The sequence below is a fragment of the Heliangelus exortis genome, chromosome 2, assembly GCF_036169615.1.
Source record: "Heliangelus exortis chromosome 2, bHelExo1.hap1, whole genome shotgun sequence".
NCBI classification, from domain to species: Eukaryota; Metazoa; Chordata; class Aves; order Apodiformes; family Trochilidae; genus Heliangelus; species Heliangelus exortis.
In genome coordinates this window covers 48,673,518-48,698,169 of record NC_092423.1, presented here as the reverse complement: position 1 = coordinate 48,698,169, position 24,652 = coordinate 48,673,518, and the positions used below count along the sequence as shown (strand labels likewise).

Here is a 24,652-nt window from a genome sequence, read left to right as displayed (position 1 = left end):
ACTCTGCAAAACATTGTGGTGAAGAAATGTGCAGCCCAACAAAAAGAGAGCTTTTTCCAAACACTACAAGTAATGAACATATAGTAAATATTATCTGCATATTGACAGGAACACATGAAAAATGTTTCTATAATTAAATTTAAAAGAGGCACTGGAACATGCTTCTTTATCCTCTTATTCTCATTTGTGGTTGAGCAAAAGTAAAAATAGACATTTTTCAGCTCCAACCAGGCGAAAGCTCATCCCTTGGTTCTGCTATTACAGTGCCCATGGCAACATATTTACTGATACACAGGCAGATTAGTGATTAACCTAGGGAAACATTAGCTGACTGTAATGCATCACATGGTTTGGCAGAGAGATATGAAAACCAATAGTGCTAAGACACTACTACAGAGGATGTACAGGTCTGTTGCTAATATATATATATGTACACAACTGCATATACTTGCAGACTCAGTACACACTAGAATTTCAAAGACCATTCATGCAATATGCTTGCTTGTGTTACCAGTGGATAATACTTAGAATAACAGAATTGTTTTGATTGCAAAAGACCTTTCAGATCATCAACTCTAGCCGTTAATCTAGCAAACTGACAAGTCCACCACTAAACCAGGTTCCTATTTGTATTTTTTAATGCACAATTTAGACATTCCTTTTGATTGTGAGAGTTAAAATTATTCACAATGAAAACTATCCAATTTTTTCTTTTTTAGTTATTCAGATCTCACATTCATAAACTAGGAGCAACTTTTGTGACTTAAAAAAGGAAAATAATGTTGAAAGAAAAAATTACATTGATTTAAAATCTAATAACTGCTCCATACTAGCACAGGCACATATATTGTGGACAGATTTTTAAGACTCTTTAGATGAATACATCCAATGTAGAGGATCGCTTTCTACTTTTTAATTTTATTTAATGCTCTTGCCCTACATTTCCAAGGCTCTTATCAACCTTGCTGTTATCATTCCAAATGACCTCTGATACAGCTATTATGGTAACAGTGCATTCAACACTGCTGGCTCTCTACTGCTGAATAACATCTATTAGAAAACACAAACACATCTCCTAAGGAAAAAAAAAAAGTGTCAGAGAAGTCTGCAATTACCCATGAATATCTTGAGACAGGCAGGTGGCCAACCCATATAAACAGTTGCCATCACCAACCAAGATTTATCAGAATTAATACCAGCTGAAGTTGTTACTGTCTGCTGGAAATACTTTGATGTTGCTTTCTTTGAACACATAACTCTTCCCTCAGGTCAGGTTTGAGATAAAAGACTGCAATAACTGTACAATGAAAATGTTGTCAACTGTACTTCAAATGAGAGAGCAAGGAAATGGCAGCTCATAGGACACTAAACCTCTAAGTAGTACAAGGCAGTGGCAACCAACATCACATTGTATTATACTCTTACAGGATGCCCTTTTGCTCCCTCCCCCTCCTCTGGGCAGACACAAATTGGTATTTTATTCCTGTGTTGAATCTGTGACATAAGAAATGAGGTTTCAAAATAGACAGTGGACTCTGATTTCGGGGACAGTTTAAGTATTTATCTTAAATATATACATTTATATAAAATAACAAAACACTTGAAGTTTGGCATGGATACCTTTAGTATACCATGTTCAGACAAGTTTGTAGTTTGCATACATCACCACGTGCATCTAACTCCAACAGATGAAGAAGGCAGCTTCTAAACTCACAAAGCTCTGGTGGAGAAGCTGACAGGGATGGTAGCAGGACACTGGTATCTTAGTATCAATATGAACCATGTGGGGCTTGTTATAGCCACAGTGGGCAACAGCACCATACACGCAGAGCAACCTTGCCGACCTGTCCTTCTGTTTGTGAATTTATTGACCTACGACTCAGAAGCCAAGATTCTTTCTTGCCATTGTTTCAGCACATCAAGGCAGAATTTCAGTATGGCTTCTATAAGATGTACACAGGATTCCTTACTTAATACTTTAAAATGATTTTTAAAGAATGAGGGCAATATACATGCAGCTTTCCAGAAAAGGGGAGCATCCAACACCTTCAGCCCTGTAACATTCTGTAAGTCTTGTCTTTACAAGTTCTTATGCCCTGCCACTTGTGAATTATCTAATTTATATAGTAATCAATTTGAATAATAGTTTAATGCAAATTATATATATATATATATGAAAAAAATCTACATGCATGGTATTTGCATGGTCCTCTCCATACCCCTGCTTTGTCATGTTCTTTTTCCACAAAAGATTCTTGGTCCATCTTGGGAAAAATCCTTTCTCATTTGGCCACTCATTTTTTTTCCAAAATTCAGACAGAATCACATTAAATTTGAATTTTATGTAAGCACATAACTCTTGATTTATAGTCTTCACTGACCAAATTGCCTTTTCCTGTAATAATTTAAAACTCAGACAGAAATAGGATAAATGAACCAATCCAGGCCTCTGTCCAGGTAAGCACTTAAAGATGCCATTAACTGCACACACCAGGAAGAACTCTGCTGAAAAACCCTGGACAGCCCTCTTGCAGGCTTCACAGCAAGTTTAGGAGGAGAACAGCTCAAACTACCTACAATTGAAGTCCACAAAATTAATAAATAAATAACCCCCAACCTATCCATCTATTTCAACTAGGCCAAATCTTGACTTTTTAATTTTTTGCCACTTTAGTTATGAAAGCTAAATGTAAAAAAATAAACAAAAAACCACAACCCAAACCAAACAAATAAAGCAAAGCCAAAAGTCACCACACATGACAAAATTACAACAGAAATCTTCACCCAGTAATTCTGGGCAGACCTCTGGTGCAGATGTAGCTGTAATGACAGAGGAACTTTTATTGCCTGGGTTAATTGTGCAACCACACAAAAATTACACATAAAACCAGCAGAGAAATGCCTTCAAATGCTGTGTCTGTCCCAGGAGATACACAGTTCTGCTACTTGGAGCAAGCCTGCATCGTAGGCAAACATTTTAAGGAACTGAGATTATGAACTCTGCCTAAGATGTTAATTTAAAGAGCAGTTTCATATATTATACCTGTAAATCAACATTTTTGTTAATGAGACATTGGTTGCACTATCTGACTCAACTGTCTGAAAATCATAATCCTGAGATTTAGACTAGCCTCAAATGGATCATATAAACCAAAAACTTAACCATGAAAATTTTAAGCATTTGCCTATTTGGCTGGCATTTATCGGTAAATCCTCAAGCTGCTAGGGATTTTTGGCAGAACCTCCATTTGACTGTAAGATCTCCCCCAAAACTGCACCAGATTCCACTCCTCAGCTCTAACCTCTGCCTGTTACTCCCCATGATGTACAAAATCTTTCATTGTTTCCTCATAAGCTTTCCCTGCCCTTCGAGCCCTCCCTAGTCTCCTAGACCTCTACAGACCACACCTGTGAGCTGTATTAAGTTACCTGATACAGACTGAACAAGAGAGGTAGTTGCTTTTGGTGTATGGAATACATTCATTCAGCATTCTCTACAGTTACTTTCTGCACTTGTTCATTTTTTCTTTTCTTTTGGCAGGTTTTCCTTTCAAATTATTTCTTTTGGGCTCTTAATCTTCATCTCTACTTGCCAAACTGAAATGGTGAATAGGGCACAGAGCTCTCAGCAGGAGCAAAAGCAACACTCAGAAGGAGAAGAACAGCAAAGCTGACAGCTGTGCTTTTCTGCACTGAGCACAGTGGGTAAATCAATACCCCGGCAGCCCTGCTGCCATCTGTGGAGTTGCTGGAGCAGACGGGTTATTTATAGAAACTTGTTTGCACAAAGCCAATATTTACCTGTCGGTGCTGTCAAAATTTGCAATCCATCTTTACTGTTACCCTGCTGCTTTTCGTGTCAATCGTAGAATTTTCCAAAAGAAAATACTGTAATGTTTCACCCCCTTCAGACGTTTCTCATGCAAGGGTCGTTTACGTTAATTGTGGCAGCAGGAATGCATCTGCTTTCCATGGGGCCTTGGGGATCCTCCAGAATGCCAGAAAGCTATAAAGTGATGTCAAACCTAAAGAGCCCATTTCTCTGTCTTGTTCCAGCAGCAGCGGCAACGGCTTTTCCCTGCCAAGGCCAAGCTGAGATTTAATGTTACAAAAAAAAAAACCCAATCGTTCCCACCCCTCAAAACAACCAAAAGGTTTCCTTTTTTGAAAACTGGCTGCTGCTTTTACTGTTGTAAATATGCAGCCACTATTTTCAAGCAAGGGAGAAGTTTAAATAAAAAATTTCAGTGTATGTGCCTTTCAAAGCGATCTCAAATTCTACAGCAAAGTCCCAGGAATGAAATGCATGGGTGGGCTCAAGCTTCCAATGGTCAGTTTTGGATATTAAGACTTCTTCCGTAACCAGAGATAAAGTCCTGTTGAAAGTGGCAATTAAACCCAGCACCATAAATCTGTATCATTTTCCATTTCGATTAACACGAGAGTGTAATTGATGCCATAAATAACGGAGAGGCTCAAGGTTCAAAACCAGCTCCTGAGAGCACCTGAGGTTCAACTCCAAACGAGCTATCAGGAGGTCAGCACTCTGCCACATCACTGGGTAGCAGCCTTACGTATCCTGCGAGCTCACAGAACAGGGGTGAAGAAAGCAGGGCAGGGCTTAAAGTAGGAACTGTAGAACCAGTTTTCAGTAGGTGGTCTAAAGAACAAGAATCACATTATTCTGTCAGATGAGGAATGTACCTGTGATTTGGACGGTGATGACCAATGGAAGTAGGACACTGCTTAAGTACAGGCCAGTCTGGGAGCTGTCTAAATGAGGAGGGGAACCTGTGAATAAGGACACTGAAGAACAGCAGAAAGTATGCTAGATTTGCTTTTGTTTGTTTTAATAATAATTTCTGATCCCCATGACTTGAATAGCTTCTGAGCCCTTGGCTAGGAAACAGAGTAAAGCCAGAAAATGGAACAAGGAAACTTCTTGCTCTTGTTTTCTCCACTGAGACTCAAAAAAAGGATCCTCTTTATGTAATATGGTTTCAGATGGCTTTTGAATATTGTTTAAAGAGCATGTCAAAGCCACAACAAAGTAATTCCTCTTCTCAGGTAAGGTCTATGAACTCCCCTTTGGGTAAGTATTAGATAGCTTACAGGAAAATGTCTTGTTAGATAAATGGAGCCACAGATGTGACTTTCATCTGGCATGCAAAGCAGGGATGTTACATGCAAGGCAGTGATACCCAATCATGAAAAGTAGCATTTTTAACACAGCCATTCCTCCAAAAGAAAAGGCTCCAAGATACACTTTTAAATTTTTTTTTTTTTTTTTTTTTTTTTGGTGGGCTGGTGGGGTAGGGTGGGGAGAGAGAATTTTTTTGTCTTGTCTCCTGCCCTCGGAGTCCATTTTTTTCTACAGCTGACAACAAAAATGTTAAAAGCTGATACTGCTCAGGGTCTCACAGGATCAATCTACGGATGATAAAGGCTTTTGTCCTATCTTCACTATATCCAAAGTGACATAATTCTTCTTTTTCTTAACACATATATCTGGAGCATGCTACTGGACTGCTAGGGCTCAAAGTTCTTCTGTAGTCAGATCACTCCATAGCCACAGCATGGTACTTTTCATTCCACTTCATTAGTTACCAAGTTTTAAATCTGCAATATCAATGCTTCTACTGTGCTTTGTCAGATCTGGTCTAGCTACCACTGTGCTATTGTTCTGTGTTGATCAGATAAATATTTGTCTTAACCTACCAGAAAGCAGTGTCCCTATCCCAAGCCATTACTCATTTGTTAAGTTTTGACAGAGGTCACAACAATAAACACTCCTTAAAAAGAAGAGAAACCTCATGTAAATAGTAATGAGAAGGCACAGGCTGAGTTATATACTAGATGGAGTTCAACATTTCCATGGATACCCAGAAATTCTGCTTAAATGAAGGTGACCTCTTGAATAAAGTGGAGCTAAAAACTTTGCAAGGACCATATTATGGATACCTATATATATATATATATATATATACTTATGGATTCTTTTCTCACTTAAAATACTAAAAAACAATTTTAAACAATTTTTGAAAGGCCATCCCTTTAATTTACACACTGCATTAATATTTAGGTTGTATACATCTGACTGTTGAATGCCATATATGTCTTACTGTGACTTTGGACACACCATTTAATCCTTCCATGCAATTATTCTCCTTTTACTGTTCTCCCCAGAACTGAAGACTGGCCACTGCTACATATATAACAGTGGCCAGGAGAAGCCAGTGATACAGGTAGAATAAGCATGTTTCACCCTCACTGATGGGCCTTGCTCAAATGCTTAAGGTTTAAAACAATAACAATTTGAGCTAGGAAAACAAGATCTAGTAGGTCAACTGAAAATATTTGGTATATATGCTTTCCCCTGCATTACCTAAGAACTTAATCTGAGAAATGTAGTTTTCAGATATGAAACTATTTCATTAAAGAAATAAAATCCCGAGATAAGCAGTACCCTTGATATATAGTAAGGCACATTATAAATGCCACTTAGTTTTTTACGTATATCTATGTGGCTTAAAAGGAATTGGGAATTGTTATGTCCTGAAGTGTGCAAAGGCAGACGGAATACAAGTTAAATGGTTTCCTCTGCTCTAATGTCTGTTACTGAACTTCAGGCATGGGAACTGGATGACCCAAGTGATCCTTTCCAGTCCAATATTCATTATTTTTGTCTTTTCTTGTGCCTGATCTAAAAGAAAAAAAAAAAGGAAAAAGGCTGATTGCAGCCTTCAGCATACTTATGTGATTAGGGTAATGAGGAAGAGACCATTTTATAAAGCAGTTTGCAGATTCTGTCTTTGGAATTTCAGAATGCAGCTGGCTTCAACCTCCCAGCTGGCAAAGAGGGGACTCCTTACCCTAAGTACTCTGCTTAATCTGGGGACTTCTCAATCAGACACAGCTGAAGTAGTGGCATGATTATAGGTCTTGGTCAAGTGTCGCAGTACAAGATGATTTATATTTAATCAGCATGCTCTAGATTCACTGCAAAACAAATCCAACACAGCCACAGACCCTGAAGTCTTTCTTAGCCCACCACTCTTTCCTTTGTCTGAAAATACCCTCATAACAGATGGTACCCAAACAGTCAAACATTTGCAAACTACCAGCACACAGCTTGGCCATCAGAAAAATCAGTTGTATGTGTTAAGGACCTCCTGTAAATTCCTTTTTGGTGTTTGGTTAATTTTGACCATAAGGTATGGTGCTCTCAATTCATCTGGAGAGTTCCAAGTTGTCAGAAGCCAACCATTGTCTTCATGACAAAAAAACCTGTCTGTCTCTGCTGTTACTGAACACTGAAATAAAATGCTTATACTAAGACAGATATGCCAGGTCTCCTGATCTGTGAAGGAATAAACTAATATACACAGACTATTTCAAATCCAGCTTAAACCCCAATACACAGACAATTTAGAGGATTAAAGAAGAACAAGGGGAGGGGGAAGGTAGATTTGGCTAGCTTCACCTAGCTTTCATGGCACTGAGGTAAAGGGCACACATGCTTTCTCACTCTGTTCTCATGAGGGCAACTTCCTTCTCTCCCAATGCTATTTTGCTTTTGATGTCTCATGGCAAAGCATGGCCACTATATGGTACCTGTACATTGGCATAACAGAAAGAGGGATGTGGGAAGAAAAGATGGGCATGGCAGAAACCTGTGTCAAGGTAAAAAAATAAAGAGGAAAATTACTGCAGTAAAAATGCTCAGAAAAACTGGGTGGCTTTGGACCAGATTCAAATCTGTCTCTCACACTGGATAAAGCCAGATTTTGGACCCCAAACTGGTACCAATCATGGGCAGTGATGTATTTAAGTGTTAAGAGAAAAGCATCTGTCTTGTAACCTTTTAAGAATCTGATACGTAGAACTGAGAAAGGTGTTTCAATTTATCTACCTTAATTCAAATTGCAGATGACCACATTGTTGAATGCCTTGCTTCCACCTCCAGAAAATAAAACTCTGCCTTACTGGCTTAATGAAAGCAAAACCTATGGCTCAAAAAACATTAGCAATGAGCACCAGAACAGCCTGTAGGAAACCAAACTATCCCTCACATCATAAACGTTGTCCACATCAGCTCTATCAAAAAAGCTGCCTTTTTGCTCACAAACATGATAGAGGTCATTAAATTCCTTTCATTAGCAGCACTTTCCACTCTGCATAGACATGGATAGGCTGAAGGAGCCTGGAACCTCCTTTATGCTGCACGGGAGAGCATGTAAGACTGGGGAATGGAGAGGGCATTTTTATTAATCAAACATAAACAAAACTGCCTGAAAATGTTGTGAAGAATAGAGGATCAGCTTTCTGTAGGTCAAACCCAAGGGCTACATTTGTATCCAGGGGCAACTTTATTATCCTCAGCTGAGCTGTACCAGGGATTAATTTAACCCTCAGAACAGGGTCAAGAGAAACTGGGAGAGGAACAGGACAGCCTATTAATAAGAGCTGTAAGGATACATGTTCACAGAGTGTAGCTCAAATTCCTCCTTTCAGTTGCTGTTTTTAGTGCAAGTGGGTACACACATATAGCAACATTATAATTTCTATTCTGCTCCCTCTGCTGTTGTCAAGAGTCCTTTCTTTTATTATATATTCTCAAATGACTTTTAATTTAAATAATTTACATTCTCAAACCTCATAGCATCTGGTTAAGTAACCTGAGGATTGTTCAACTGACTTCTTGATTTTTTTCTTTTGCTTTCAACAAATTCTTAAAACGTATCTGTAGATCAGAAAACACTTTTTAAAAATTATTATTATTTTATTAAGCTGTTTTCTGCTTTAAAGCTAACTGTTTCAGCTGTGGGCTGTGAGCAGTGTTCCCGTTTCAGAAAGAGAAGGCTGTCAGGTTCTAAATGTGACTATGTAACTTTAGGTGTAAAATTGTGCAGGAGCCTTTTATTGCATTAGCTACTACTGCCAGGCTATAAAAAGAAAAAAGGGGGTGAAGAGGCAAAGCATTAACAGCAGAAACATCCTAGGACTCAGCATTTTTTTATCCTCATGGGCACATTTTTGGTAGCCTATTGTTTTATCTTCAATCTTTTCTTCCTTGAAGATGATTCTTATTTGCCCAACACAGTGAAGATGCTACATTATCATTTTTTTATTTTGATGAACTAAAGCACCCCTATGTAACTGGAAGCACTGGAAAATGTAAACCATACCAGATTTACTCAAATACCTTTTCCAACCCCACCATTTGTAGAAAAAATGTGGAAAAGACATCCATAGCAGGCACCTAATTGAAGGTGACTGAACTAGTGCCTTCAAAACAATTAATATGCCCTGTTTTCTCCCTTCTTCCCTCCCTCTCTCCTTTCCTTGAGAGTTCTCTCATTCCTCCCTCCATAAGAAGCCAACCTGCAAACCTGACCTTAGCCTACATTTTATGCTGAGAAAGGGTAAAAGCTCAGAAGGACACACTGGCTTTTACTTGATTCAACATTGCTCAACCAACAAGCAAGCAGGCATTGCTGGTCTAGTCTAAACCTTAGCAGTGCCCAACTCTTACCTGTTCATGTATTTTCACATGATATTAAGTATATTTATTCAGATTTTAGTTCTTTCAGATCCAAATTTGGCTCTGGCGCTGACAAATTTGAGTTGCAAGAAGAATAGCCTTCATTTGGACCCAGTAAGCCAGAAATAAGTTTAACTGAACATCAGGAAAAATTTTAGGGTTAGCACAGAGCTTCTTCTTGTTTCTCTACAAAACCACTTTTGTTAAAGGAAACTTCACATCTCCTTTACAGAACTAGAATTTCAGGGCTTTAGCTTCAAAAGTGTGTTGGCTAATAAAATTGGTTTACAGTCTTAAACTTTACTGCAGGCCCCTTGCAAGAAAGCCTTAACAGTACAAGTTCAATTCGGTTTTGCTCTTTCTGAACAACAGTATTGAATCTTCAGTATATTTTATACTTTCAACATCCCGTTAAGTTAGAACAGTGCTACTGCTCATATATGTCACAGGTGGAAACCCAAGGAGCAAGAGTGAAGTTCTCTTGCTTGGATTAAGGTGGCACAACAAATAGGCAGTGGATGGAGGAACTGAGGCAGAGAATCAGTCTGATTCAGTCACCAATCACACCATGAAACAGTGCTTTGTCCTTTGCTGCTTCTCAGAGATAGCCCACCCAACACAAATAATACCTTCTTGTTCAAGGCTGGTCTTAGCATTTCCATTCTGGATACAGCATGAATGTTCTCTCTTCCCTTCACAAGACAGACTGACAGCTACAACAAATCTTGGCTTACAGTTCTGCTTTCCCCACTGTTCACTCTTCTTTGTCCTCAAACACTACAAGGACTTGTGCACCCTGCTTCCTTCAACTTTGTGGAGTGCTTTCTGGCCAACATTCTGCTCTGGTAACACTGAGAACAACTCTGATTCACCCTTCCAGAGCTTTAGAGACAAGTTGCTTTACTGGTTCTTCTGGTTTTAAGTAAGAAAACTACAGATCTCTAGAAGAGGTGACCTTCTTCCTTCTTTACCTGAGAGAAGAGAGCAGCAGTTCTGTCTGTTAAATTAGTATATATCTAACAGGTAGCTAGACTGCTAGCTAGAATTATATATCTTCAGCTTATTCCTGTTATGCTTAGGGAATAGCTTCTGGCAGAAGATCAATTTGGCCAATGAAGAATTTATTATGCCACTCTAATAGTAACTCTGGAGCAAACCTGAGTGCCCACTAGTGTCAATGAAAAGCTACTAGATGGCATCTATAAACATCTACAGCCTAACTCCTGATACTGGCACTATTGAAAACAAGAGCACTGCTTTTAAAGCATCATCTAGGTACTTATGCTTCTGAATTCTCTTATCTTAAGAATGATTTTCTAAAAGAAAACTGAGGTGAATATAAGGTGAAATGATTTATTATTTAAAAAGAGATCCACCTAGTCCTGAAGGGTCATTAACAGCATTTAGGTGGTGGGGGGGGGTGTTTTGGACTTTGATATTTCTAAGAACTGTTTCCCCTTCTTTCTAATAGCAATCTAGAACGTGTAGGGTAGGATATCTCCACTGGAGGTGTTGTAGCCAGCTCACATTGATGTTTCAACAAAACCTTTGACAGATACTGTGAGGTATTCTCTCTTACTTACCCTGTGGGAAGGCAGTCCTGACCAAAGCAAAGCACTCGGGGAAACTGACTGCCAGATCAGTGAGCAAAATGAAAAGCCTGTACAGAAAAGCTCTTTTTCATGATGCTAACTGAAATTTCACCAGAGGTGGGATTCCTAAGAAGGAATAATTTTCATCATTACTGCAGCAAGGCTATCCTCAAAAGATCCTAAGAGAAGAATGACATCTAAGCACTACACTGAAACCGACTACTAGACTGGTGAAATTCATTTATAAGAAAATCCAACAACAGTTACCTTGCTGCTAGGTTAAACCACTTTCTATTTAAAGACCAGAAAGTCCATTGTGGCTCTTGGTGAGAGCAACACAAGTGACTGCAGGGGGTTTGGATAATCATGTTCAGAAATCGGTGGTTAAGGATCCTGAATTATCACAGGATTAAGGGCAGAATGGGCATAATCTCACTTCAATGATCAAATGCTGCTGTCAAACACACAGAGATTAATCTTCCTCTCTATCAAATCTGAAAGCATGCATTAAATAGTGGAAATCTGTTCTTTTTCCTCCTTTTCAAACTTTTTATGGGTAAAATATTTTCAGAACTCTGCTCCTCAAAACTGATACCAGCAAAAAAATAACTGGAATGGTAGGTAACATCTTTAGGCTGTAGCATAGCCTTGTTTCACTTATGCATTTGTCAGTATGGTGTACGTATTAATTCAGCTACTTTTTTTGAAGATGCCTTTTAAGTCTTCCTTGAATCACCGCAAAAATAAAAATAACCTGGCAATACAAAGATCTTCATGTTATGCAGAAACATATTTCCAGTGATGAGCCTCTGAGCTTCATCAGATAGAAGTCTTCTAGGATTGCAGAGCAAAACAAATCTATCTAGTGTTCTTAGATAGATTCCTATAGATAACATCTATACACACAAAGCAAACCATTTTTCTTACATCTGCAACACCAGGCTTCCTGGTTATCTCTTCCTACTTCATAAAACTGCATTTTCTGTAATTTTTAATAACATTGGATTCTTGCATACCAGTGTCATATTAAAAAAAAAAAAAAAAAAAAAAAAAAAGCAGCTCCTGCCCCCCAAACAAGAGTACTCAGCATTCCTAAGAAAACCTCATCCTAAGAAAACCTCATCTACTTTTCAAAGTAGCTCTAATCATGTTCCAATAGCACTTACATATTGGAGTAATCCTGCTGAAAACCATAAAATGGCTCCTGTGACAAGTTCTGCATAGCACAATGGAGAACTACAGAATTTATAATAATGCAACTTGTTCCTAGATATAAATGAAATCTACTTTGGTTAATTATCTATCTTCTTTCTCACAACCACAGGAAAAACTGAAGACATAGAAAACTAAAATGTAAAAACTGAACCTAAGAAATTATTTTTAATATATATATAAAATTATGTAGCTGCCTCCTTTCTGGCCATTAAATGAAGATTTGTGCCAGTCCACTGCGGAGTTAAAATAAATGGAAAATGCTACATTCAGAATTAAAGAGCTAAGGATTCACAGCAGGGCTTGATTATCAACCTATCATGATTTAAAACACACGTCTAGTTTTGCTGAGTCAATGGGGTTTTAAAAATAGTGGATTATTTTTTTAAAAAAAGATTCCCTACGTCCTTAAGGCTGTTTGGGTTAGCATGGACTATTTATAGGCATCAAGGAGAAAGAAGAAGTCTTACTTTGATTTCCTGCTGTAGGTTGCAGGTAAGAGGAGCTTGCGGGTTTTCAGCAAAATCTCTGCCATCTCTTGACAAACCTGGAACTGTCAAGAGGGGTGAATTTCACAGCAGCAAGATAAATCACTGCTATTACAGAATGACTTGGAATGATGAAACAATTTGATTGACTGCACCACTGGACTGTTGCAGCCAATTTGGCTACAAGTATTTTCTCTTCCTTTCTCCGTGCCTCCTGAGAGCAAAGCAAGTAACTTGCTGTTATCCCTGGTGGGACAAACATTTGCTTTTCTATATTAGTAATCAAAATTGTTGCTTTGTTGTGTCTGACACATGTAGAGCTCTTTGACATCTTTAATTTTCTTTAGGAGAAGGTGCCTTTTAACTGACTTCAAGGCACAATTTGATCACTTCATAAGACAACCTCTTGATTCTGGGGACCAACCTGAAACTGATGGATGGGAGTTTTAGCACTTGTTTTAACACAGCCAGGGTTTCACCTTCTGCACCAGTGCCCCCTTTTAGGCAGCTCCTGAGTTTGCACCCTAAACACCGTGTTCCTATAAGCAACAAATACTACTGAGGCAACTGGAATTGCAAAGCAGGACCCTCAGCAATCTCCTGTGTTCAGCTTTCATGGGTCTTCTGTGGCAAATGGGCTGTGGCATCAGAGAGGCACAGTCCCCTTGCCTGGTTACATGGTTTGCAAGCACCAATGATGCAGAGGCAGTGATGAGGACACCAGAGCAAGGGCAGGATTTGAAAGGATCTGGATTCAAGTCCAGGTGTCTGTCTGTGCAGAAATCATGATGAAATGTGAAAATTTCTTTAAAACCACAAGAACTTCACACTGTGATTACACCTTGGCAGCCCAGTTTTGCATAATGCAACAACCTCTGGGATTTGGGTGTTATAAAGCCCTTAAATCATAATTCAGGCAAACATCTGGAACAAGGAACATCCAAGCTCTGGTGTTTAAGCTCAAAAGAATGTAATTAGCTGTGAGGCTTTCCGACACTTTCCACATTACAAATCTGTTGTGTATCTCTGACTGGAAAAAACAAGTTTAATTCGATTACCAATACCCAGCAACAGTTAACAGAATTAGAAAGGTGACTATTTTCTTCTTGGTTGAAACCTGACAGCAAAGTGCTTTATGATAATAATAAAAAAATTCCAACACACATCCAGCAATTGTTTGCCTTAACAAATCAATGGTAGATGCTAATGATCAGATTCATATGCCTGAAACATTTGATATTTACTCTAAGAAAGAAATTCTTGGGTAGAAATTTCTAGCTTATACCTTAAACGCATAATAGAAATTCAAAGCCTTGAAATTCGCTGGGCTAGAACCTTCGGCAGTGAAAACTGTTACTGGGATTGGTGCAAAGTTCTGTCTGGAGAAGAGGTCCAGGACTTTTGAATGATAGAAAACCTGCATGTAAAAGTGGGCTGGTATATAATTTCATGCATGAACAAGCTGAATTTAATTTTGATGCTTACTTGTACCTTTCTTGTACCACTAGAAATGAGCATAATTCCACGTGCAACTGTAAATGAGACATAAGTCATTCTAAGCATAAACCCAAAATATTCTGTTGCTGTTTGAGCTATGGTGATAACTTGAACAGGAGATTTTTAAAGGTAAGTTGGGAAGTGAGAACAAAGTAATTTATTTGTGAAAGGACTGCGTATAGATTAAATTCTTCTATTAAATATTAAACTGGGCTGTAATAGCATAAAAAGGTTGGAAAATTCAAGTGCTATTCACATATAAATATAATTCAACTTCTCCCTGCAGTCACAAAGCATGAGAGTTATTTCTAACTCAAGCCCTTGCCTATTTCCTCTATGCACCAAAGCAGCTAATGGTGTAAAAACGAGAGGTTTCATGGACATCACGTACCTCTTTGCAGCTGTAGCTGTTTCAAAGAATGATCCCAAGAGCTTGAACAGACAATAGACAGTCTCACATCAGGGAGGCTCCCTTTTCTGAAAGCTTCTGTCAGCCAAATGGCTTAATTCTACCCTAGAAAAGGTGAGTATGGGGAGGAAGAGAGGAGAAGGTCTCTTTGTGAAGACACAGAGTCAGGAGAGAAGACTGCTTGGTCTTCATTTCCCTGTGACTTGTGTTTCCCTGTGATAGGTACGTTTTAAGCCCTTGTGTTGAATACAGGGACTGAGAATTAGTTTTCTTGCAGAGCAAGGTTCTTCCAGCCACATTACTCAGCATTACACTGAACTGTCAGATGCAGAGGTGAAAACTTCATGGTGGTGACAAAGAGAGGGACAAACCCCTCTTCCTTTGGAGGGGGTTCAGGGTAGTAGCTCCAGCATGTCCCAGCACATCCCAGCTAGCTGAAAGCTGTGGATTGCTGTGCTGAGGCATGGGAACAACACAGCAAAAGGCACACATTGGCTCCCCTGTTCTTCATGCCCATGATCCAGCTACAGGGAGGGCAAACAGGCTCTGCAAAGCCACTCTGCTGCTTTCCCACAGTCCAGCAGGATCCATAAGCAGATGAAGAGAGAGATGCTGTTCTCCCTCTGCAGGTACTCACCGGGACAGTCGGGACAGTCCTTCAGAGAAAGTGGTCACTGGAGCTGGGATGAACCTATGACTATTTACACCTTTGCCAGAGAAGGGTGGAAACTGGGCAAGCCAGCACACCTTGATGAGGGGCTGCAAAGGCAGAATAAAACAAGACCATTCTTCGCAGTGGCTTCTGTTAGGCACCAGTCAGAAAACTCGTTCTGAAGTTAGGACCTTATTAACTTTCACAGCAGTGATTGCAGAGCTATTTTTGTAGGAATGCAGAAAATCGGGTTTTGTTTTTAAGTATTATTTTTTATTTATCAACTACCTTGGTGAGGCTAACAAATAAACATTCTGCTGCTTCTGAAAGAAAGAGCTCCAGCTAATCTTGAAAGTTTTCTCTTCATTTCCAAGATCCATGGGTGAGTGCCTTTTGTAAATATGAACTAATTCAAGTCTTTTCACCATTTCTCTCATATTTTTTTTTTAATATATCAATTTCATTTTCACAGGTGTCAGTATCTCAGTGACAACTCTAATCTTACTGGAGATAACTGTATATGAGTAGATTCTTTTTATTAAAATGCAGGCTGGGAGTGGATCCAGAGGTCAATCCAGAAGGTTACATATACCTGAAATCCCCATTTAAAAGAAAATCCCTTTCTGTGTCTTCTAATATGCCTTTGGATGTGAATCTTGAAATACCTGGAAGTGAAAGCTGCTCTGTGTATCACGATGTTCCAAGTCTTAAGAAAACTGAAGTTCAAAGAGAAGAGCAAACTAATAGAGTTGTGTTTGTAGCTATGGAACAAGCACTTGCTTTGCCACATCAAAAGCACTGATAAAAGCAGTCAACCACTTCTGGATGAGAGTATATTATTTGATGTATTAATTTGACCATGTGCTAGCATTAATATAAAGATCTCCTTTTTCACCCCATTACAGGATTGACTGTGCATTACAGAGTAGTTTAAGATACCTAAACTATAGCTGATTAAAGTTCTAGTTTATACAAACAGTATGTGTCCTCTGAGGTCTTCTACATTTTTTTTTTAAAACCACTATGTTCTTAAGTGGAAAAACCTGCCAGGATTTGTGGGAAGTCCACCAAAAAAGGGATCTAAGACCCACAGACTTTGCAAAATGCTGCAGATGTACTGCAATATGTATGGGTTCTGCAAGTAACCAATAACAATACCAGGGATGCTTAACTCAATTTATACTGTAATTTTCAGAGTGAATGTCATGACCCTTACTGCATTGAAACATCATTGAATTTGGGTGATGTGTGTACGTAGATGATGCTACACTGAGAAGACTAAGTATGGAATACATTAACACAGCCCAGTTATATGGCCTCAGATTCTGGATAAGGAATTTAAAGCTGAGTATCCCTGAGACAAGGCCAATTTTCTTCCCATCATGCTTCCCCTTACAGGGGCATGTCCTTAGATGGGCTGTAGCCTCTTTTCTTAATTGAGGGCAAAGCATCTGGAGCAAAAGAACACAGAGCAGAGCAGAAGAAATTCAGCTTGCTAGAGCAAAGGATCCAGATGCTACAGGAGAAGTTAGTGATACCATCTCAAGAGAAAGGGATGTAATAAAAACATTCTGCTTGCTGACATCACTGTAGTTCCCACTCTTCTGAAGGAGCAGCAGGTGGGGCATGATATTAATTTATCCTAGTACTCTAGTTCTCTGGAACGTATCAAGTTAAAATATAGAAAGACATCTATAATTACTTTTAAGAACAATAAGAAGCTGTGTTTTGTGGTTGTGGTTTTTTTAAGAGCCAAAATAAATGAGCACCATAAAACTAACACACTAGGACAGGGGCAGACATCCTTCTATGGGCCTGCACTGGGCTGAACTCTTAATTACAAATGATAACATACGTACAGCAGCAACATGTGATTCCCTTTTACTAGACCACTCCTGAGCACCTGCCAAAAATCCCTCTGTATGCCACTCAGTGCTTCAAGACAATGGAAGAATAATGACAGGTCTGTAATATCTGCTGGAATTGACAGCTCTTATTGTTCTGAAAACTTTTTGTGACGCACAGGAGTTTTCAGATTAGCACTCCACAATGCTGAACAAAACGGGTGTCAAGCAAATCAATGGGCTTTCCACAATTCCCTCGTCTTTGTTTTACTGCTGTTCCATTTTCATTCTGTGCTTGGTGTTGCTTTGTTGGGTGCACTTGCCATTTGAGATGTGAATGTGCATGTGCCAAACAGGGAGTGAGAGCTTTCTGCGTCTTGGCATGATTCTTTAAGTAAGTCAAGTCCTGTCATAGAGTAACTTTTCCTAAAAATGTTTTTTTTTCCAGACACAAAAGTACAGAACTTTTGAATTGTCAGTCTCATTTGGAGTTATGATTGCTTGCAATTTATCCAAGCCACCTTGAGAAGAGGATTTGGTTTTAGTTTGTGTAAAAGTTGTACCCATTCACTTGAATAATGGGTTGAAAACAAAAGTACAACTGAAGCAAAACTGAAGACTGGTGGCTCTAGCATCTGTTTACCCAGAATATGAACCACAATGTTTCTACTATAATTGAAGTAGGATTAAGATCCAGGGAAAGAACAAAATATCTGAATTTAGTATTTCTGGACATGTATAAAGCCTACTTTCTGGATTTCTGATCTAGGCTTCCAGTACAGACTAATATATGGGAATGAGACTCTGCAAGCAGATGAAGGATAACCATTAAGTTTAAAGCCCATGGAAACAAATCAAATCCCGTGGCATGCCCATTTCACTCAGGTTCTCAATATTACTGTTGCTGAGGCAAATCCAGAGCAAAAATAAACTGCTGCCTTTGTGAAAATTTTGCTCTTCTGAGAAAAATGTAAGCATAAGACTGAAGACTGGATCAATGTCTGGTGGCTACCTGTATCAGTAAATGGAGGTATGCCAATTTGGTCTGGCACCAAGCACTTTAGAAGACATATGAGCCTATCAAACCAAGTGTTTTCCAATGCAACCAATTAAAGCTACCCCAAGATAGCATTTTTCAGCTTCTTCATCCTCCCAAGTGCTGCCAGCGTGCCACAGCTCTCACAGAAGCCTACCCACTCCTCTGGTGCTGGAACTCTTATAGCCTGGGAATCTGAAATGCTTCTCCCACATAGATCATCCCCAAGCACTAACAACAAGCAACTGTTCTCCGCAGCATTGGGTCAAAAATCTAATGGAAGTGTGTCCTTGCAACACGAATTTTTGCACCTCGGGCATCTTTGTGGCTTGGAGCCCTCAGACAGACTGAGCCAAGCCCCATCCAAAGCTTAGCAGTTACAGGCTGTCCCTCTCCTTCCCTGTCCCCCTCCTTTTATCTGCTAATGCACAGGGATAGAGAAGCAAACAAATCCCTTCAAATAAGGTTATGGGAGATATAGGAACTCTTGTCAGTCACACAGTATTTGCCTAATGCTGGTGACTAAACTTGAGAGGTTTATGTTGTTTGAATTATATCCCTGGAATGCTAACAAGAACTAAAACATCATCTTAAGAGTTGCAGTGACCTTAAAAGACCATCTTCTCCTAGGCAGACACATTATCAGTCAGAAAATACAGCAGAAGGTAGTAGGTATAGAATTTTAAAAAATCCCATAGATGCAAAGGAGCCTCATTTTGATTCATACAAGGTATTAAAAATGACCAGCCTGGAAAAAGGAACAAACCATGCCCCGGTGTGCAAGAGTCCAAGCTCTCCCTCAGCTTTTTATGGAATATCTCAGTCTAGCCCAAAGGATCCACCTCCAGGATGGGGAGTAGAGCACTTCACTTTGCCTAGACTGCCATATGTGATGGGATTTCCAGCTACATCAGTGCTAAGTAAACACAAATAAATGATACAAGCCCCAGAGCAAGGTGACATGGCAGTTAAATATATTTCAGTTTTAAATTTAATTTTTGGTATGTGTATCACTGCTAAACAAACATAAGTTTTGCAGTAAGAGTAAACAGTTATCTCTTTTGCACACATTAGGAAAATTAAATTTTTAAACCCAGTTCATAGGATGCCCAAGGACACAATTTCAATAAAGAGTGTTCCCTGGAACACATAGGGAAAAGTGACTTGCATCCACGTCTTCAGAAAAGGCAGCAATTCAAACTTAATGAGAGGTCCTCATGCATTAATGCTACATTGGCTTTAACACTCAAAAGTACAGAGAGGGGCTTACTATAACCTCCACCAGCACTCTCACAGTACTGATGCACTGAATTCTATGTTCCATATCTTTCTAATTTATTTTGATCAAGCAGATCATGAAAACACTAACAGTTCTTTTCAGTGCCAACATCTGAGGTGACTCTGATTCCTTTAACTTAAGGGGTAAGATCCACGGGCACACCTTCCTGCTACAACTTTCAAGACAGTATCTCCAAAGTAAAGCTGACCAGTTAAGTCATATCCAAAAATCAGACCCTCAGCCTGAGATTCCCAGACAGCAATGGGGCTTCCCAGTAGCTCCTAACACTGGGAAAGGAAGTTGTGCATTTAGTTCTGAAAGAAATACAAGACACCAAAAATGGATCCCTAAAAATCAGGCAATTTCATATGATGTTTGCACCTAATATGGCTATTATAAAATGTCTAATACATATGACTAGCCCAGACAGAGAATAATAATACAAAAAGTTTTTTCTAAATCTTCTTATTCCTATTTCTGTCCTCTCTTCTATCCATTTTCACAAACCAGATAAGATGACTACAGCCTCTGAGAGGGTTAAGCACAGTCATCCATGAGCTCCATGCAGCAAAGCTCTCTGTGTAACAGCAAATATCTGATAAAACACGAACAATGCTGAGCCGAATTCATGGCTGGTGTAACTCAAGTAACCCTCTAACCCCAGAGGGTTACAGAGGGACAGATTTGCACCCTGCCCCCTACTTCTAAATATACCATTTCTGCTTTACAGAATGAAAAGCACAGTCCCGACAGGCAAAGGAATCAACTTCTAACTCATGCCCCGCAATGGTGAAAAAGGAAACTCTCCACACTTATCATGCACTCACCTGTTTCATCAGCAAACAAGAATGCTTTTGATTATATATATATATATTTTTTAAAGTCTCCTCTAAAGGAGAAATTAATAAAAAAATGGAAAACCAACAACAAAACAAAAGATAAAACTAATACAGAGGGCAGGAAAAGCAATGATTCTCCATGCTGAGCACAGTGATGGATGACAAAACTCACATTTTCTTGTCTCAAGGTCTGAACTGATGTTTTACAAACCACTGAAATAACGTGCCTGTTACTACAATACTGACACCACAAATGCTGGTGACTACAGATGGGCACCTCGGACTTCTTTGCCTGTGATATTCTGCTCCATGTGTTTCACTTGCCTTTTCAAACACGGAGACATTCTGAAATGCTCCGGAGAATACAGCATCCTTCCACAGACCAATCTTAATTAGGCTAAACAGTCACCCAAGGCAATGCAAGCAGCTAACTAGTTTGTCCGATGCCTGAAACCATTAGGAAGAACACGTCTGGCTACATGTGAAACAAAATTGAGAAACCCTTCCCGCTACTGGCAGCTGCCACTAATTTGCTTTTTCTGTTCCATGACGCTGTTTATTGATCCGTGCCCGGGCTGAAACAGCAGGATAAAGTAGAGGGATTCACTTACCGAGATCCCGTAGCTCCATCGTTCCCCGATGACAAATTCACCCTCCCACACGGCAGTCAGCGAATGACTTAATGCTGCTTTTTGCGGGGGGCACAACGCGCGGGGGCGGCAGATGGTCTCCGGCGAAGCTCTCTAACGAGACCCCTCCTCAGCGTAGCCATGTGAGAGGAGCAGGACCCCCACCCACCCACCCACCCCCCTCCTTTGTACACCTTTGCCTGCTCTCCGGTCCCCGTGCCGCCGGGGCGAGCGTGGAGCTTTGCTTATGTTGCAGGTACCCGAGGGCCGGCCGGGCTCCCATTGGCACGGCCGCCGGCGGCAGCCAATCGCAACCCGCTCCCGTTTCGGGGAAACTCCTGCCCATTTATTTAGCATCTTGGGAGACCATATTTCTGAGGAAGAGCGCCTCTCCCCTAGCATCCTACTATCAGGCAGGGGGGGGATGTGTGGAAATACAGATCGGAGCTCCCCATCTCTAGGTCTCCTGCTCTCTGCTTGCTAGGGTTTGTGTGTGTGTGTGTGTGTGTTTTGGGGGTTTTTTTGTTTGGTTTTTTTTTTTTTTTTTTCCCAGGGCTTGGTGCTTGCCCGGAGGGAGCGAGCGAGGCAGTGCCGGGTCCCGCATCCACCTCGGCGGGGGCCGCGGGGGAGCGCGCCAGAGCTCCACAATTACTCGCTCCATCGTCATGGAAACAGCCTGGATGCAGCGGGCTGGATTTGTGTAGCACATCTGCTGCCAGGCTCATAATCAACCGCAATCTCATCTTTTTCCCTCCTGCTCTCCCTGCTTATTTGATTGTGAGTTTGCTTTCTCTTTTCATACACGCTGGGAAAGTAAACGCAGACAGAGCTGTGCACAAGTTGACTCTCTTCCTGCACAAACACGCCGTGACAGGAATATGTATGTGCACGTATGTACACCAGGAGCAATCACTCGCATGCATGCACAATTCTGTGACTCCACATGCTAAAGAAGCATATTCTCTGTGTACCCACATCACACACCTGGCAAGTATTTCAAGTGTTAGTAGTGGACCACAACAAGATAAGACTGCTGCACGGGCTGTCAAAATGCTACATTTTGCTTTCTAGTTCCATAAAACGGGGTCAAAAATTGACATGTCTATTTTGAAACTTCCTAAGCACTCTGCTGTTTTGCCAGTGGGTTTCCAAAATTGTATCTGGAACCCACAGATGGTGACCTGAGTCTGCGGGCAACTAATTCCTGCCTTGATGTTCCTTATTCTGCCCAGGGCCTGATGAAGCATGCCACCAGGAAAACTTTTGTCTATAAAGTCGTTACCCACAGATATAAACCTCTGTCCTACCTTCTGACAACACAAGAAAGGAGAGATGACTAGGCCAGAAGAGAAAAGGAAGCAACATTTGAGAGATAAAAGATTCATAGGTCAGCAATAGGACTTGACAGTTGAGGGTAATTTCTGGCTGCTCTTCAGATTTTCTCTGAGACACCTAAAAAAACCCCTTCATTCTCTTCATGCTCCTGCAGTTAATGAAAATGCAAAATGGGGAGAATACATAAATGCATCCATTTATATTAAAAAGATAAGCCCAAACAGACTATGAGACACTGACAAACTACCATGATGGTGTTAGAGATGAATTTCAGATGCAAAAAGGGTGGATACGTTCCTCCTTCATGAACATTTGCTTTCATTTATTTAACTAAAAGAAAAACAAAAATTTAAGGCCTTTCTGAAAAAAAAAAACCCCACATTCCTGTATTTCTCTTATGACAAATCCTCTACATTGAGCACTCTAAATAGTGGTATTTGAAAATGCACCATGACAGAGCCCTGCAGGTAGATTCCCTGTAGCCTGTATAGTAAAGACCACCCCTTGTGAAATGTCTTCTACCTCGGCCTAATCCAGAGTCCACAAAGGTTTTGAAGGTCTAGTGCTCAAGCACGAGGCTTGAACAGAGAGCAACACCAGGAGATCTATCTTTTCAAGGCATCTGTCACTCAGTTACCATTTTTAAGAGAGAAAGGAAATTTTAAGATAACTGCATTTTTTAATGGATCAGGATGTCATAAAGATTCACTTCTTGCAGTGCTGTACTTCTCCCAGCTTTTCATTTTCTTTTAGAGCAGCACCACCACCTCCTACTTACTGCAGCACCACTGCTATAATCATGGCCCTGAGCTTGCAGGCTTTTGGTGTCACTCTTCTAGTTTTGAAACATTAAATTGTGGGAAGATGTTCAATGTGCATTTTAGGTGAAGGAGAGAGGGACGGCTTATTAAAAAGCTGAGATTTGCTGACAGGACTTGAAGGAAAAAACGCCGCTGTATCCAGTTCCATCCCTCTCCCATCCCTCCTTCTACCTAAACCACATAGGGGAGAGCCTGGTCTGAGAGTGTAGAGAAAACCCCATCATTCACATGTGAATGGTGAAGCAGCTCAGTCACTCCAACATCCATTTTGCTGTCATGTCTTACAGACTGGCTGTGTTGTCAATATGCAGAGTTTAAAATAGTCAGGCAGACCATAAATACACAAAATGCTACTGGACAACAAAAAAACAATTGTAACATTCTGAGTGGGTCTCTATACCGAATTTTTTTTTTTAAGCCAATATTAAATTGGTGTGCCTCCTAGTCAAATAAATTGGTCCTTTCTGTTGTATTATACATAGAGTTCAAAATTCTTCATTAGGCTCTGCTTTGTTAAAGGATGCACTGCTGCAAGCAAAAGTAACTATTATTAGTGCAGCTCTGAAGTATCTGGGGAAACTTTCCCTTGGCCCAAAGCTCTTCATGCATTTCACCCATGAATTCCCAGACTAGGGCTACCAGTCAAAAACTCAATAGACCTGTTTTTCAAGTCTTTTCCTCCCATAGAAAAAGAACAGAAGTGACAAGACATCTCTTCTTCTGATAGAAGCAAGCTCTTAAATGTAAGTTTAAGAAACCTCACCCTTCGTAACTTTCTTTTCTCAGCCATCTCCCCTGTAAATTCTTTTTTTTTTCATCCCAATGTTGTGCTGTGAGAATAAACAGACTATGAATTTCTCTGCACTCTAAAGAAGGGTAAGACACCTAAAAAAAACTTAATAAGGGAGATCAAAATTCAAGGCCAGAACAATCCAGGCCATTACAAAGCAGCATAATCAGCATGATAAATGAAAAATCTTCAAAGCAGGATAAAATTATGTTGGTCAACCAAAAGGATCAAACATTTCCAGGGAGGTTTCCCACTGAAGTTGCTACTTGCCAATCCAACAGCAGCTTTTAGCAGGATGCTTTCATGGGCAAGAGACCTGTTTGTGTGTGGGAGCTGAGGAACAATCAATGGTGATATAATGCTTACTCATCCTTCTAGATGGTGGGTGTTACTTTTCTTTAGCCTAGATACCTACATAGGAAAGATGGTTAACCTACTAAGACTTCTCAAGTCACAGACTTTGGCTTCCAGTGCCATAAATTACCTGCCAATTCTCAGTAAAGTTTCTGTCCTTTTCAAAAGTTTGGAGAAGCATCTGATTTGCATCAGGAACAACTAGTTCTATTAATTTACTCCAGAAATACCTACAGATTCACTACAACTCTATTCTGGAAGCAGCAATTAGGACCCAGCTTGTAGATAATACAAACAAATATTTCAGGGACTTTCAAAGCCACATTTCACT

At 40.0% G+C, this 24,652-nt stretch overlaps 1 protein-coding gene across 3 annotated transcripts in view; it reads right to left on the bottom strand.

Annotated features, from left to right (window-relative positions):
* The window catches only part of ELMO1 (engulfment and cell motility 1), a 313,181-nt gene that overhangs the window by 62,988 nt on the left and 225,541 nt on the right, over positions 1-24,652 (bottom strand). Inside the window, exon 1 of one of the 3 annotated variants that reach the window (XM_071736040.1) lies at positions 21,004-21,327. The exons of the other annotated variants lie outside the window; for them this stretch is intronic. The gene's annotated coding sequence lies outside the window, so the exon portion shown is untranslated. Of the gene's footprint in view, positions 1-21,003; positions 21,328-24,652 lie in introns of those variants that run through there. 3 annotated transcript variants of the gene reach the window in all.